Source organism: Numida meleagris, chromosome 19 (genome assembly GCF_002078875.1).
Source record: "Numida meleagris isolate 19003 breed g44 Domestic line chromosome 19, NumMel1.0, whole genome shotgun sequence".
Lineage (NCBI taxonomy): Eukaryota > Metazoa > Chordata > Aves > Galliformes > Numididae > Numida > Numida meleagris.
In genome coordinates this window covers 12,834,271-12,851,182 of record NC_034427.1, presented here as the reverse complement: position 1 = coordinate 12,851,182, position 16,912 = coordinate 12,834,271, and the positions used below count along the sequence as shown (strand labels likewise).

Genomic DNA, 16,912 nt, shown 5'->3' with positions numbered 1-16,912 from the left:
TGGACACAAGCCTCACAAGTAATATCTGGACACATAGGAGGCGGAGGTACACATACCGGACTGAATATCAGTAACACTTCTTAAACACCTTGAAACCACATCACCCAACTTTGTGGAAGACAAAACCTTTGCATCAGGAACTGGCACTGGACTGCAATGAGCCTCTGTCAAAGCCCTCCCCATCTTCAGCTACACATGCAGGAGCTGTTTAAAATGGTCAACAGAATTTTAACAAAATTACTGCGTATATTATATGAATCCTTTATAGCACATATTTTCCAAGTATATTTATTATGGTTAACTCAAAACATGGTGGGAGGGTGTTTCCAAGGGAAGCTTCTTCCCGATTTTATGAGAACAGAGTTAAACTTGGATTACCTTGGAATTTTTACCTATGGATTTTACTGCTTGCTGCTCTTTTTCTCTAACTCAAGACAGCTGCTACTTGGGAGACTCTGACAAGTGAAGAGACACCAGATTTGAGGAAAGAAGATGAGAAGGAAATTTCTCTTTCTAATCTTTACACTGTATCACTGCAATTCTGCATCAGCTTGCAATTGAAGCTCTCCAAATACTTCACAAGGCACTAAGTTGCAAAACACTGTATATCAGGCAGTTAATCACTGTACCTATTGTACCAGTGGGAAAACAGAAGCACAGAGTGTCGAACTGATGTGCCCAGAGCCACATGTCAAGTCTGTGGCAAGCTTGGAAAGAGTACTGAGATCACCTGGCTCTGAGTCTTGAGCTTTAATAGCAAGACCATCTGTGCTCGTAGACACGGTGACAATAAAAATACTTAATTCTGCTGAAGAGTTTTAATGAGTTGTACATGCATACAAATGCACGTCCAGACCAAAGCAGTATGTCTTACTTGTCATATCACCATGCCCTGGGAGGGCGTGCAAGCCTGGTGGACCGGGACTCGATGCTGAGGAAAGAAGCCAGGGCTCTGGCTCCAAGAATCACGACATTTAGGAAAAAAAAAAAAAAAAAGAGATTAGATTATATATATATGTATGTACACACAGACAGATAAGTGTCCATCTCTGAATGCCAACTTGTCTGTCCTTCCTGATTTTTCTGAGCATCAAAAGGGGGAAGCAGCACTCAACAAAACCTCCCAGAGAAGAAGGTATTTGTGGAGCAGCTGTACTGAAGGAAGACTATTCCCACAGAAGACTAAACCACTGAAGCAGAAACATGTCTCAGCATTTCCTATGAAAACTCAAACAAAATTCCTGCTCTTGATATAAAGTATTCTAATTTGATATCCAGCAGCAGATTTTGTTCATGTTAAGCACGCTGTTGCTATGAAAACTCACCGCTGAATATCACTTCAGGTTGAGTGAAAAATAAAGGCTGAGGAACACTAAAGAAAGTATTTTCTCAAGGAAACTAGAGTTTTTATTAGAAAGAAATGTTCTACTGTTGCTGCCTTTTCTATGATTTGCAGCCATCGTGCAAGAAGGTGTGAGAAACATTAAGGGATTAACTGAGTTTACTTACAATTTTTCAAGAGCTGTGTCCAGCAAATTTCCCTAAGTAATCCAAGTTAAACTTCATTCCAGCAAATCCTGTATGTATTTTGATCAGCTTTATGGGGCAATACACCACAAACGCACATACTTAGAATGGCTTTTCTTTTTTTGAAGTGATTAAAGCAGAGCATCTCGAATGGCAGCACCTCCAGTCTCCGCCGATCGGATCTCTGAGGCAGGAGCTGCTCTGTTTCAGCCACCACCCACCTTCTCTGATAATTAAATTTTTCTTTCAAAAAAAATGGCAACAAAGTAGCAATTGGTCAAGACATCAGGAGGGCTAAAATAAACAAAAAAATTAATTTCACACTGTGAAATGTAGTCAGCATGAGCTAAATACTTTTTCCTCTAAGATCACACCACTCATCTCCAACAATTCAAATCAACACCGACTTCCATACGAAGCTGTTTAAAAGGGCAGCTGTATTATATCCTGATTCTACCACTGGTACAGATTTTAGTAAATGTCACTTATCTATAAAGAAAGTTTGCAGCCTCAGACCCATTCTCTCAGCACCGTCTTTTCTTCCCTTAGCTGCCATTAACACTAAGTTCTCCTGTGGATTTTGTTAATAGCTTATAAGCAGTAATTACACATAGTCACTCAATAACCGCAACTGACCAACTTGCACTGAGACATTTTCTCGGCAGAGATTTCCCTGTGTAGTATACAGAAATGCACAGGTCAATTTTAAGAACAGAGATGATACAATGCTTAATGTTAGTAGTCAGCTTTAGGACTTTATAGCTTGAGTATAATTACAAATAGAATTTTTGAACATTTACTAGGCTTTGGGGAGCACATGAAATGACTACAATTAGTTTATTGCTATTCGTGTGTTATAGTACTTTAAAATGTTAGGCACTGGTTAAGTGTATTAAGGGAAAGTCATCTTCCTCAAGCATGCATCACTTGAGTCTTGGCTGTCTCCCTTATCCCAAAGGCAAGAAGAGTAATTCTGAACCTTCTGCACTCCTCATTTCTCTCCCATGACCATGCAACTCAGGAGCAACTACAGAGTCAAGTCCATGAGCCATTTGGTCCAAAGCTGCCAAACACACCCACTTGCACTCGTGCACACCCACAAACCCCCAGACAAAACACTGATCCCCAGTGGACTGAACTCAGTGGACATTCACCCTTGAATCTTCTTGGCTACAGCCAAGAAACCACTTGCCAGTACAAACACTGCCTTGCATCAATGCACCGTTCCATTTGCTCTCAAGGATTTTTTAAAGGCTTCAATTTAAGTTTTTCAATTAATCTCCATGAACTCTGTGTAGTTTCATTGTGAGCATTCTTAAAGGTCATACTCCACTCTTGCATCACTCAGACATGCCTTCAGTCAGGCATCAACACAGGTAAACAAGTAAAAAGTCTTGTACCATTTTAGGAGATTGCTCCTGCCAATGCTCACAGATTAAGGCCCTGTCATTCACTGAGAACTTGCAGAAGAGACGAATTTGGCCAACAGCACAGAAGCAGCATTAGCCACTAAGTCTCAGAAAATACAGTATAAATACGTCATTCAACAACAAACATCCTGAAGTCATTCAGAAAAGATGGACCGTCTGGATGAAGCAGTCACTAGGCATGAGTCTGAGCAGCTGCGCCTCCGAGGTTCTAGGTGTACCAATGTGAGCCTCTCATTCATTTCTCCGTAAGTAGAATTATTACATAACCCTTAATGACTTTACATAAAAGTTTTTTTTTTTAAGACTTCCACATCCACAGGCAGATGCCACAGATAAAATTATCAGCAAGAGCCACTTTGTAACTGCAGCTGCTTTGATTGCATCTTGTCTGAAACTGAACTCCCTTCCCCTAGTCACTGCACCGTCTGCATCAGTGTCAGATTTCTAAAATGATATTGTCTGATGAGGAGCAACCAAGAACACGTACATTGCTTCATGAGACTATTTCTGTCTCTGAGTCAGTGATCCTTGCTGTGACAAATACGTATATCACTCACGTATTGACACAGTGGGCCTTTTTTCTCCCAACCTCCTCCTTCATAAATACACCTGACTTTTTGGCGTCTACAAAATCAACATCCTTTCCCAGTGAGTCCCCTTCTCACTAGAGACTGAAAACTCTTTCTGCGTTCTTTAAACCAATGGAACACACCACTTGGACCAGGAATAGAAGCCTTTGACCCATCAGAAGCTGACTGTATGTGCAGCACTGCAGAAAGGATGCATTAAAAAAAAAAAAAGCAGTGCAATAGCTTTCAAAGTCCGGACAGAAGTACCTAGGGCCAGATGCTCGACTTCTGTCAGCCGGCTTTGTTCCACCAGCTTCATCCACCTGGCTCTAACCTTTTGATTTTGAAGCATTAATAGCAACTGTCTGTCTGCTCTTCAGAAACTCCCTTTTATTAGAAAATTCAGAAATAGCCATTTTTTGCTGGAAGATGTTTTATAGCATTTAATATAAACACTAGCAGCTTTGTTGAAGAAAAGGGTGTCAGAATAGCGAAAACATGGAATATTTCAGTTGTATTCTTTCAGATGGAATTGCAGAAAAGGAATCTGCAGCAAGGAAAAGCAGAAAGCTGCAGTGATTCAGATTTGCGCTGGCTAGGTCATGGACAAGGGTTTTCCTAGCAGGGATAGAAATGAGAAGTGAAACTAGTGACTTTAAAAAAATAAAAAAGCAAAAAAATCTTTCCTGATGGAAAGGTACTGAAATTTGACTAATGAAGCAGAAGAATCTGCAGAGGCTGTAAGAGGAGATCCAAAAGACGCGGGATGACTTCGGTAGGCTTTTTTCCCCCTCCCCTTTTCATTAGGCTGACTTTTTTACTTTTATTTTTTAGACTAAGCAAACATTGTTATATATCTCTGTCTCATTGTCTTCTGTCACCTGAGTAACACCTCTTTTACTGCTGCTAAAATGGCTACTCCGATGCTAGGTCAGACCAATTATTTCTTAAATGGTTTGTATTCACCTGCACTTCAAATGTGCGGCTTTGAGAAACAAAATAACAGCACCTCATTCTCAGCCTGCTCCAAAGATCCATTATGCCAGCAACACATCAGTCTGCTCAATTAAAGAGCCAACGACTACAAAGCGACTGTACATCATTTGTATTACCTTTCTAGAGCCGACACTTTATTCACAAATATCTGACTCCAAGAGGTCCTTTTCTGCTTAGCTATGTGCTTTATCCCAGCTCATATTTATGTTTAAAAAAAAAATCAACAATGTGCTTTAAGCAAAGATTTCTATATCCTGCTACAGCTGTGGTTATTTCTTTACTACAAGAGAATTTTGCCATTTTTTTCAGCCTATTTCCAATAGATTTGTTAGATGCTTTCTACGTCCCATGAAATAACAGACAGTCTGAAGGCATACTTTCAAAATATTTACAAGGATCCAGCCTTTAAACCAATGGTACTGTTTTGCCAGTAATCCTAATTCTTGTTCAGTTTTGTACGGTATGCACATTAAAGAGTTTCAAGGAGTTATACCTTCTTAATCTAGTTATGCTCACATTTTGTCAAGCACTGTCCCAGCGTTTAATGACATACACAGCACTTTGCAGTAGTCCACAGGTCCTCCAGGTGAAGGTGGACATTAGTTCCAGTTGATGTGCACAGACAGTCCCGGCTACACTCGGGCTCAGCTCACCCATCCTTCAGACCTGCTCCTCTGACTGCTCCCCCTGCCCACATCACTTTCTTGGGGCTGACATTCCGGTGAATTTCTCCTCCAGTGTTGATATTGCAGGACGGAGAGCAGCCCTCCAGCACCGTGGGAGGAAAGACAGACCCCGGCTCCTTACTGAAGCACACAGTTGGAGAACAAAAAACAGACTGAAACGGAGAGTTTTCTGAATGGATACAAGGAAAACTCTTTTTTCTGAGGGTAATTAAGCACTCGAACAGGCTGCCCAGAGAGGTCGAGGCACCTCTGTCCCTGGAGGTTTTCACAGCCCCGCCGGGAGGAGCCCTGAGCACCCCGGGCTGCACTCCGAGCAGAGCCCTCCCGAGGTCCCCTCCAGCCTGAGTGATATGGTGATAATAAGAAGCAATCATGAAATAAACCCAGCCGTTCCAGCATCATAGGTCTTTCTCACAGAAGCTTATTATGACTGCCAGAAAACTTCCAGGCAGCTCCTTGCTGAGCTAATTTAAAATAACAAGACAGAACCCTGAAATATGAGGTCTTATTCTCCACTCTTCTAGACTTCCATAGTAACTTGCTTGTATGACAAGCTTGTATAAAACACTACAAGAAGAGAATTCTCTGCCTACCTAGATTAGTAGCAGAGCCACATATCCACTTGCCATTCACGGGGCCAAATAGCTTTATAATTCATTTTCCTGCCCTACCCAGCCCTAAGAGCCACGCGCTGCCTAGGAAGGAGCAGGATCAACCCATGGGTGACACGAAATAGCAAAACCTTCAGGCCTTCAGCACAGCAGGGAGACAGGTGTTCCAAAACATTCAGGACAACCCAGGTTGGCTTCCTTTTGAGATCTCATGAGGAGGTAAGCTCATTTCAAGGAAGTGTAAATTCTGCCTAGTGCAAAGAAAAATTGCTTTGAATTAACTGGATAGATGTTATGAATAATCCACATTAAATTCTTAATTTTGGGTTACGATAGAAGACTTAATAGTGGTCAGATACCCACTGCTTATGCAATTAATTCTTAGCAAAGAAAATGAATGTGATATATAAAATATTTTAGAAATAATCTTTTCATAAAAAAACAATGGAAATTTGAAGACGGATTAAGATTTAGTGTCACAACAGATTATAGTGTGAACAGAATACATCCTTACAGAAATCTATTTAACTAGTGATATCCTAGAGGGAACAAACTATAGGGCTTTTTGACATGAAAAATGTGAATTTGCTCTTTGAGCATTTACTAGAGCTCACAACTGGCAGGAAATGAGGCATGAAATGTATTGTCAAACATACAGTGTTCAAAATATAATGCATTACTTTAAGTTGAGCACTGCTTTAGGGATGCTAACTCTCAGACCCCTATATATATTTTTAGAAAAGGATCAAAACATCAGCAACTATACATACATATATATGTATAAATATATATACAAGGAATGCTTGTCTTTTTTTTTAAAAAAAACACCATTTGGCTTGGAAGAATATGCTCCCATTTGTTACCTTTTCCTAAGGTAAACTAATAATTCAAAAATTCCACAGAAGTGTAGTACTATGCACAGACCAACACAAATGTAGCAGAAGAGGCATTAAACTAACAAGAGGCATGAAGCATACAAGTGCTCCACAGCTCATGGCTTTTGTAGGATTTTGGACCCATTTTACACCAAAATCCAAGAAAGTAAAAAGGTGACACCTTCATTTCCACGAGACAGCCCTGACTTCCACGCTCATCTGCTGTGAGACCGGCACTAACAGGAAGAACTGGGGCACAGGGATTCCCACCCAAGAGCCCACAGAAGATTTCAGCTGAGGTTTCCCAAGGAACTCTTTCTTAAGTGATAATGAAAATATGTACCAGAAGAAAATAGCTGAAGAGTAATTCATGACCAGTAGATAAGTAGGAACATCATCCTTTTGTAAAGCATATTTTCAAGATTCTTCCCTGTTATGGCCAGAGACATCATTAGAAAAGGAATCCACTGATATTTAATTCCTGTCTATTAAGGTCCTGAACTAGCAGCGAGCTGTAAACACCCGCAGTTTAGGTTGGTGTGTAACACAGCCCCCCTAATGCTTTAAGAACCTCAGAAGCAAGCGAGGGACTGCCCATCTGACATAGGCTCCAGGAAAAAAGAGATTTACACTAATTTTACAGCCAAAATGGAGTATGTAAAAATGCATTAACTAAGATGACCCTTTTCCAAACTCTAGATAATGCAGTTAGTTAACTAACCAGACTGTCACCAAATCCTTTCTTAAAATACACTTTTTTCCCTTTAAAGTGTGTCACATGGAAATATGGAATGAAATTAAAAGACAATGAAAGAGGAAAAAAAGACTATTTCAATATAAAATATCTTTTTGCTTTGATCACAGTAGACATCAGCTGTACAGAAGTGATTTAACTATAAAAGAAAATGATTGCAGATACCTTGCTGGATAATGGTAAGATTGTTCAGAATAAGAGACTGTTTACTAAGCTCCTTGGGAGAGGGATTTGTTTTTGTAAACTTTGCTTTTTAGTTTTTTTTCTCTCGCCATAATGGTCTATTGGACATAACATTCACACGATGATAGCAATAGACTTATTTCTTGACCTTTTGAGTTTTGCAGTGAAATAGGCTGTAAAGCATCACAGTTTTCAGCATCGGGAAAGAAATCAAGGCTAACAATGGTTAAGCCATTTATTTCTGCTTAGTCCAGGGCAGGGAATCTGCTTTATTTCTGCTGTACATCCACTAGAACCGGCAGAATTATGGCAAGGACAGATATGGCCCATTTTCTTTAAGTCAGTGTCATTCATTTCTACCAAAAAGAGGCAAGAGGAATTAATGGTTCTCGCTCATCCTTCATGCTTTGATTCTTTAAGTTATTGAGCACTTTCTATTCCTGTATGATTGAAAGTGAACTGATAGATGCAGACACTTATCAGAAGCAAATCCCAGGACAGACAGGGGAACATATTCTCATCTCAGTGCTGGATCGCCTTGCTGAAATTAGCAGCGACCTCCCCCTATCAAAAACCAAAGCACTTCCATACCGTGTGACAATGCAGGGGCAGCAGGCTGCAGCAGGCACACACAGCCCCGCTGCACTGGGGATGCTGAAGCTGGATGGTGCGGGTTCACGGGCACACCTGGAAACCCGCACTCGAGGTCCTGGCTCAGTGTCAGTGGTCTTCATGTACAATTTATAGGCCTCCATTAGGAATCTGTGAGTCCTTCAGTGTTAAAGATCTAATCTTTCATCATTACATCAGTAAGATCAAGGTCTAGGACTGAATAAGGGCTTTAGAGAAAATCTAATGTGCTGAGGGATCGCTGCAGAAGGGACTTAAAAAAGACTCCGAATATAAAAATTTACTGTGTAAGGTAATAAAGTTTTTTTCCTTAATAAAAAACATAAGGGCTTTTTCTTATTTTCTTATACATAAGCTAGAGAAAACAAGTAAAACCCAAGTCTATCATAAGCACTGCAATTCATTGATTAGGTAAATAAATTAATGGGAAGTCAGTCCATACATAAAGCAGTACATTTAGCATGGTGATGCCCTTTAAATGTCTAACCTTTTAGCCACATGTACAATGAATGCATTTGACAGTTTTATTAGTTGAATAGTTGTCCATTTATGAGTCCCATCACATTAAGAATGGGGTTTCTGTACTTCTGCCAACGTGCTAGGAGAGGAAACTTGTCTCTTGTGTTTTCTCTTCTTAGAAAAAATGTCAGGCTAAAAAGACAGGTCCAAACAGTTACTAGCCATCTTGGCAAACATGCTACTATTGTTTATAAACCCATAAAGTCATTATTGTTTTGGGATGGTTTCTGTTACCTTACTTTTCATAACAGACAAGTGACTTTCAGTGTGTCAAGAAAATCTAATAAAATATAAACACAAACCATTTGCCTGTTTTTTCATCTTTTACTCCGAGCACAGATTATACTCACAACGCAAAATAAACCTCTGTAAAACATAAGTAAAACAATCGAGATTTTAGAGTAGTACCAGCCAAAAGTGCTCTATGTGTTTATTAAGTTTTAATTTATAAAGCGCCTGCATTATCTTATCTATGTTATGGAAAGCACTGTACATGACTCGTTGCCCCAGTGCAGCAAAGCACAAGCATATGTGTAGCTGCAGGCATGCAAACAATGTCAGCGTGTCAACTTTAACCAATGCATTTCCCAGTAATCCTTCCCTCAGGCAAAAAGGAAGAATAGAAACTTTGCAACCAAGATGTGCCTTTGTGACCAAGGCAGGATTGCATGACCCAGTGCAAGAGCACTTCTCCTCCAGTGACCACGCAGTCAGAGGATTTTGCCACTTGTCCAACACCACTGCAGCCTAAGGAATCTTTCCTTGAATGAAATCTGGAGGAATATCAGAGTAATGTTGTCTAGAGAACAGCCAAATAGCTCCCCAAAAGCTGAGAGCCAGACACATGAATACTTCAGGTTTACCTGGCTTTGCAATAGAAAACAAGTTAGCCATTTTCACCCCAGTTACAGAACTTTCAATTTCCAGACAGCTGCCCCAGCTACCCATCCTGCCTTTGGTCCCATCACCCTTTTCTGAGAACAGAGGCATACTCAGTTTTGGTGCCATGCTTAGATTATCTTTAATCCAGCAAGAAACATTTTTGAATACTAAAACCAAGAGATAATACTGAACAAAACAGCTTGCACAGCCTTTCCCAGAAAAAAATACTTTAAAGCTGAGTATTTTCCCCTTGCAAAAAAGGGCAGTCAGATCTTTTGACATCTACTGTCATTGTTTGAGAGGAGACTGGGCCAATGGATAGCAGTCCACACCAGGGGCACTGTACACGTGCTCAGAAGTGAGGACTGAGGTGGACATCACACTCCTACTATTTGTATTCAGCTTAAGGAAAGCCTTGAATACAACTCTCTCTTCAGTCTACTTGTGTTATTTTATCTGGCAAAGCCCATACAGAAATTAATAATAGCTTTCCCATCTGCAAATAAAAGTATGCTACTTTAAATTTTTGGCAGTGAACTGGCATTTTGTCATTTAATCATTTCACATCATTACACTGCAATATGCAATGTAATGATATGACATTCCTAAATGACAAACACTGGGTACCTCCTGTACTGGAAGAAATAATGTAATAGGAAGGAAATTATATACTTAAGGTTTCACTCCCACAAATTGGGATTAAGATACAGAATATCTGCAAGGAGAAGAGAGAGAGTCTTGCCTACAGTTAATTGAGCTAACCCTTCAGCATACATCAACTTTACATCTAGAAACGTCAACCCCACAGTTCAATTCTGATAAGGGTCAAGGATCCTAAAGTCATGCCAAAGCACTCATGAACTGAGGTGCTACGAGGGATAATACCCAACACTTCCCAGGGTCAGACCATACATGAAGGAAAGCCAAAATATCCTTATCTCTCTGGCCCACTTGATTTTGGGGATATATTAACCTTTAAGTGTTTTGGAGAAATGCCTCCAGAGATCATCTGCCAACGCCTGATTTGATTGTCTGATGTGGTGACAAATAGGGTAAAGGCAGGTAAGAGTCCAAAGCCACAAGGCAACACTTTCAATTGCACATTGCAAGCAAGCCCTGGAGCATTTTCAAAGCACCTCCTAAATGTCTCAGGCCTTCAAGGACCTCCAAGATTCTAATAATTATTCTTTCCCACCATTTCTTGCTGTTATCAATTCAGCTCACATAAGAGGCCAGTGAGAATACAGCCTAAAAAAATGTCACCGATGTGCTGACAGCCGCTCACCTGCTGCACATCCATCTCCCAGAGTGCCACCCCCCAGCTTTCCTCGAGCCTTGGGAGGTTCGCAGCTAGGTGAAGGTACCACCACGATACCTACCACAAAAATGAGGTTCATGGAACACTGGGGAAAAAAACACCACCACAAATAATCCTCCTTGAACTTACAATTTTATCTGTGCGAGGGAGATCTCTTCATCCTAACCAGATGCTGCAAGCTCCGGTCTGTGGCTGTGACTATTGGTGCCCGAGCACAGCAACCAAATTTCTGTAGACACAAGAGGATCCTGGACAGGTGGAAGGCTGGCAGGGAAGCGCGCATGGCGGTATGCTTGAGACTTGGCTACGAAGCAGTCCTTGAGACTACTGCAATAAATACAACCGAGAAATCCAAAGGGGGATGTCTCAGAGCAGGCTGATCCAGGCTTAGGTGCAAACAACTTTCTGCCTCCCTTTCCAGTTGCCTTAGCTGTTCACAGCACTCTGTGTCTGTCAGAAGACTTGAGAAGCAATGAGAGAGACAATAAAATTCTGAAGTGAAGAGCTCTTTAAATATTAGCTCAGCTGGTATTATCATACATTTTTCCAAGTTCAAACATGATAAAGTGATTTGAGAGTTTGCCAACTCCATATTCAGGGGAAACATGCAGAGAGGAGAAATGTTGATATCTTTGATGTAAGTTTTTCTTTTCTTTCTCTTTTTGTTTACTTTAAACAACATTCTCCTTAACTCATTTCAGAAGCTATCAGAAAATACTGGAAATTACACAACAGCTTTAGCAGCACAAAGTTGCAGGTGGCAAGATATTTATTTACCGAGAGAAGCTATCCATGAATGGACGAGTTATCCCAAAGAAATGGTTATTTTCTCTGTCATTTTATTCACAGAGAAAAGCCCTATTGAATTTCTGCTATTCAATCATTTATTATGCAGTGGCTGAGAGAGCTGGCTTTTACATTCTTCCCCACATCAGTACGAAGAAACAATCCTTAAAAACAAATTCCTGAAGTGACAATGAACTTATGGTTCCCACTATTTAATAAGCAGCCCTAAACATCTCCCTCCCTCGCCATCACAGCTGCATGCAGCAAAAAATACTGCAATAAGAAGGGGAAAAAAGCAAAAAAAAAAGGAAGGATCCAGCAAGGAGGGCACTTCTGAGGCACCTTGACTTGGATGTGCCCTTTCCCAGTGCAGGCTGAGGTTCGGAGGGTGTAGAACAATCTTGCTTTTCCAGAAGTGAAACCACCAACATAAAGGGGGCTGTGATAAGGCGAGCCCCAGCCCGGCAGCCCTTCCCACGTGTGCAGTGAGCAGACTGCTCCATTTTGCACAGCTTATTCTAGCATACGTTGCAAGGCTGAGTAACTGATTTGAAGACAAGGTGCTTCAGGGAGAGATCAGGCCATTTCCATTTCACCACCTTCCTGTGCCCAGTAAAGCTGGACGGCCCGCTGAAAAACTACACGAACACACAAAAAGTTCAGAGGGATGTAATAATATAACTAAGTTTACTTAATCTTCTTTCAGAATACCATAGGAAAAAAAAGCAATATTCATTACACTTGGCAAAAGCAAGAATGGTAAGCGGGAGCCAGAGCAGTCTTGAATGCTTGCTTATTTCCTTGTCTTTTTTAAAGCTTTTTAAAAAGTTTTTTCTTCTTTTTTTCCTAAATCATTCTGCGCTGGCATGTTCACTAAATGCAAAGACAGAAGGTAATTATATATCATGACTCATTAGCAGAAAGAAGAAAAGTGGGTGCAAAAGCAATAGGTGGGTGGGGGTAAATTTACCACATAACGATTTAAAATTTGGGACTCCTGCACACAGGGGAGAAAAAGGAAGGAATTTAGTCACTCCGTCTGTGAAATTCTAGGACACTAAATGTCCAAGGAAACTAGTTGTATTATTTGATGGGATCTTAGCTCTTTTCTGGCACCTCGAAGAAGAAGAATGGTCAGATTAAACAAAGGAAAAACAAAAAACATCAGGGAAGGAAGGCAGAGAAGTCTTAGAAAAACAAAAAACCCACAAAACCATTGAGCTATGGCATAAAAATCCAAGCCCAATTTCAGCCTCTGGCACTGACCATGCAGCCCTACGCTTGTTGCTCATTGCCACGGCCCATGGTCAGACATCTGAAATGCCAATGCGGCCTTTTCCTGCTCGTCCTCACGAGACCAGAAATGCATCAGGAGTTATGTTTTAACATGTTTCTTCCATACTACCGAACAAAGGAGTCCACTACACTGCAAAGCAAACAATATAAATAATTTAAAAAAGGGAAGTGAAATACGTGGAAAGCCAGAAAATCTTCATTTCATCCATAGTCATTTCACACAAACTTCTCCCTTTAATAACCACTGTATTCCACAATCATTAAAACTGTTTAGCTAGATCCTTTTAAAAAGATTTTTTTTTTTTTTGGCTGTATCACAGCAAAGGATACTCTGCTAACCCTCTTCGAATTTTAAAACATGGACTTAAAGACCCAAGAGAACAGAATAAATTTTCTGCTATTTTAAAGAATTAGAATGTGTTGGAGAAAGACTGTGCTTGGCTGGGAGCTGGTTTATTAAAAGGATGTTGCAGCTAGAGAGTGGAAAAAATAGGACAAAGCATCCAGTGGGAGCCATTGTTCTCCTTAGGGCAGGCAGCAGATCTACCGACTCACTTTGGGAGGAATTGCTACATTCAGACTAGTTCAAGCCAACTGCAGGAGATAAAAACTCATCTATCCATCAAGCAGCAGATCCATCCCGTACAGCTGCATCTTCTTTTTCAGCTGGTAGAACTGAAGCTCTGCACAGCTTAGCAGCAAATTTGCCATCAAAAGAAATGAATTACTGACAACATCTGGGCGAGAGCAGGCAGTAGCTGCTGTTTTGCTCAGCACATCAGGCTTTTACACAAGAAGCTTCTGAAGACAAAAATCCCAAGGTGTGGCAGAAAAAGGCCAACTCTCCACTGGTCCCTCCCATAGGTGGGCTGAGAGGGGGTCACACATCACTGGCAGCAGCCTGCCTGAAAGCATTCCTCAGCTGAATGACTCCAAGTGTTCAGCCATGGTGCTCATCTACCAACTTGTACACAGCCTTGGCCTCAGCAGGAGGCAATAACCACGTGTGCAGCTCACTGAGCAATGGCAAAGCAGACAAAATCCACTCACAATTAGCCAGAATTTTGGAAGAATCTCTGAGTTCTGGTTGAAAACAATGGAAAAAGTTTGCTTATATCTATTTGGTTTTCTACAAGATTTTTAATTTCATTACTGAAAAATCAAGACAGTTGGGATAGCAGATATCAAACAAATGAAAAGAAGGCTTTGTATACAAATGTAGAAGGTTTAAGCATGTTTTCCAGCTACAGATGTTCTTGTTAACCACAGTTACCCCAACTCCTTTAAAAACATCAGCCTAAATCCGTACTAATCTCAACTCAGACTATTCAGCTTTACTCCAAGTAAATCCCCAGATCACACTGCAGAGAACATCAGCACTCTCGCACACCTCACCTGCGTGGGAATCCACTCAGGCAGCCATAGGAATAGTAAAGCAACAGCTTACAGCAGAAGTCTGCAAAATTTTTCTTTTTCCTGACTGGCACCACTTCTATTACATTGCTTTCTTCAGATGAGATCAATACCAGCCCCCTAATTTAGAATCCACAATATAAAAGCACAACTTAAAGGGTGAGCTTCAAACAGTCAAAACATTACTATCCTGAGAATAGGGCATATGAGTCTCAGTGACGTCTATAAAATAAGTCAAGGTTTCTGTTCACACTGTGACTTCCAGAATATTGGATTCTCTTATTATTTCACACTCGTAAGCATTCCGCACATTAAGTCACAGCAGATTAAATGCTATGATTTCTATGGTTGCACAGACAAACCCAAAATTACAAACCTATATATATATATATAAGCCCTCTGGCTAATGTAAGCATTTAGCTCTTGCAAAGTTAATTAAAAAAAAAGAACAAGTAACCTCTTGAGCAGACAAATAGGGAGCAGAAGCCAGTGTCTGTGACCCTTTGGTACAAGTGTGTCTGTTATTACAATACAAAATACATTAACTGCATTTTGGAAGCCCTAGCAATTTTCAGCTTTAATGCAACCAAAGTCTGCATCAGGTTCAGTCACAGCATAACCAGCACTGCAATTCTCTCCAATTTAATACCAATAATCCCACATAGGAAAGAAATCATAACTCTTAACTATTATTTGCAATGACATCCGCCTTTTAACTTTAAGCAGTGTTCTTTAAACATTTCTAAACTTTTCCTATTTCTTCCTTGTGCCTTGATATGAATTTGCCTGTCACCGAAGGCTGTACACAAAGAGAGACACAGACACTGAGCACAAAGATATCAGGAAGTGGTTTTCCTAGCAACAGTAATCATCTGAGAGATCCCAGAACATCCTTCCTATTCATGCAGCATTTTGTGTTTTGAATAGTGCTGACAGGTGAAGTGGATTCATAGTATTTAATACAAAAAATATTGCTGTGGATGGGTATGGCACAAAAGCAAAAATATCCACACTATTCATGAACAGATGAATTCACTGTTTTCATAATGTTCCAGATTATTCACTAAGGCACAATTTCAAAAGCAAAGACTTTCACCTTCCCACAGAATGAATAATCCAGCGTGCACTGCCGAAGCACAGTCACCAGGTGTGTTTCCAACGGTGATTCTGCATCTCCAAACCCCACTCACCCAGTCTATCAATAACCATATTTTTCCACCCATCCAGCACTGGGATTTTCCATCTCATTCCTTAAGGAGAAAGTGCATACCTGTCAGCGGCCGCAGGGAGCCCTTTGCTCCAAACGAGCCTCAGTTTTCATTCTCACATGCCAGGCGCAGATAGCAGGGCTGAACTTGTTTTCCAGGTCCTCTCACACGCGGTTGGGCCTTCACGCGCTGAGCTCCGGTTCCGCTGCCGACACAACGCTGGGATGTGGCCCAGTGCTGCAGCCACTGGTGGGAGCTGCGGGACACGAGGAGGGATGGACATTGCCCCTGAGGTGATACAGCCGTTCTGAAAAACAATGCATTAAAGACTCAAAATTCTTGCTGCTCTGCAGGGCCTGTCAGATCCCATACAACAAACTTGATGACTGCGAGCCCGCTCTCCAAAGCGGTTCAGTGCCCCACTCCCACACTTCAAGGATGTTTCAGAGCAATGAAGGTTTCTTTGTTCCTTCAGCTTTTGCCCTCAAGTTTTCCCAAAGTTTAAGGTCTGATTTCTTGTCTGTTATCTGCTGGAAACACAAAACATCACTTTTCTTGCCGGGGCACATCTCAGTCGTTCCCTCTCCTTTCCTTTCCTGCACTAAACACGCCTTCCAGAGAAGTTTCTCTATGAACCTATGGATTCAACAGGAGCATCCCAGCCTCCCCACGCAACCTTCTCAAGTGGTCACTGACTTATTATCTAGAACGTTCTAAATTTGTTTTTTTTTCCCCTGAAGGTCATTTCAGTTATTTGTGTAGAATGCATTATTACCATTCTCTTAAGGAAGTTCTCTAGTCTCTTCCAAAACCTACCTAGCTTTTATTCTGGCCTTAACTTTCAGTTAAGTCTGAAGTTAAAGTCTTAACTGAAAGTTAAGTCTTTCAGTTGTCAGTGTATTAAGCCATTTCCTTCCTTCCTACCTACACCTGCATAATGGAAATGTCATCAAATCCTTGGCTACACGTGTGCTGGAGGATGGGACTTATTACCTGGACAATTTGTTACTGGTTCAGATTTTTATGAGTTGAAAGTAATCGAAAAATAAATTGAAAGGGATACATTCAAAACGGATGTGAACAGGTATAACTAATGGGAGAGTCAGAGAAAATTAAATAGTGACAAACAGTGGTGTAAATTACAATGCCAGGTTTAAGCTGATTTTAAAGGGACACCAGCAAGCTGGCTTTCGTGGATATGGCATTTAGAGAGCTCAAGTGAGCTGCAG

General features: G+C 40.9%; 1 long non-coding RNA gene across 1 annotated transcript in view; it reads right to left on the bottom strand.

The window, feature by feature from the left end:
* Nucleotides 1-16,912, bottom strand: part of LOC110408111 — a 216,181-nt gene that overhangs the window by 165,207 nt on the left and 34,062 nt on the right. Inside the window, exon 2 of the long non-coding RNA XR_002444167.1 lies at nt 15,746-15,990. This is a non-coding gene — a long non-coding RNA (uncharacterized LOC110408111). The remainder of the gene's footprint in view (nt 1-15,745; nt 15,991-16,912) is intronic.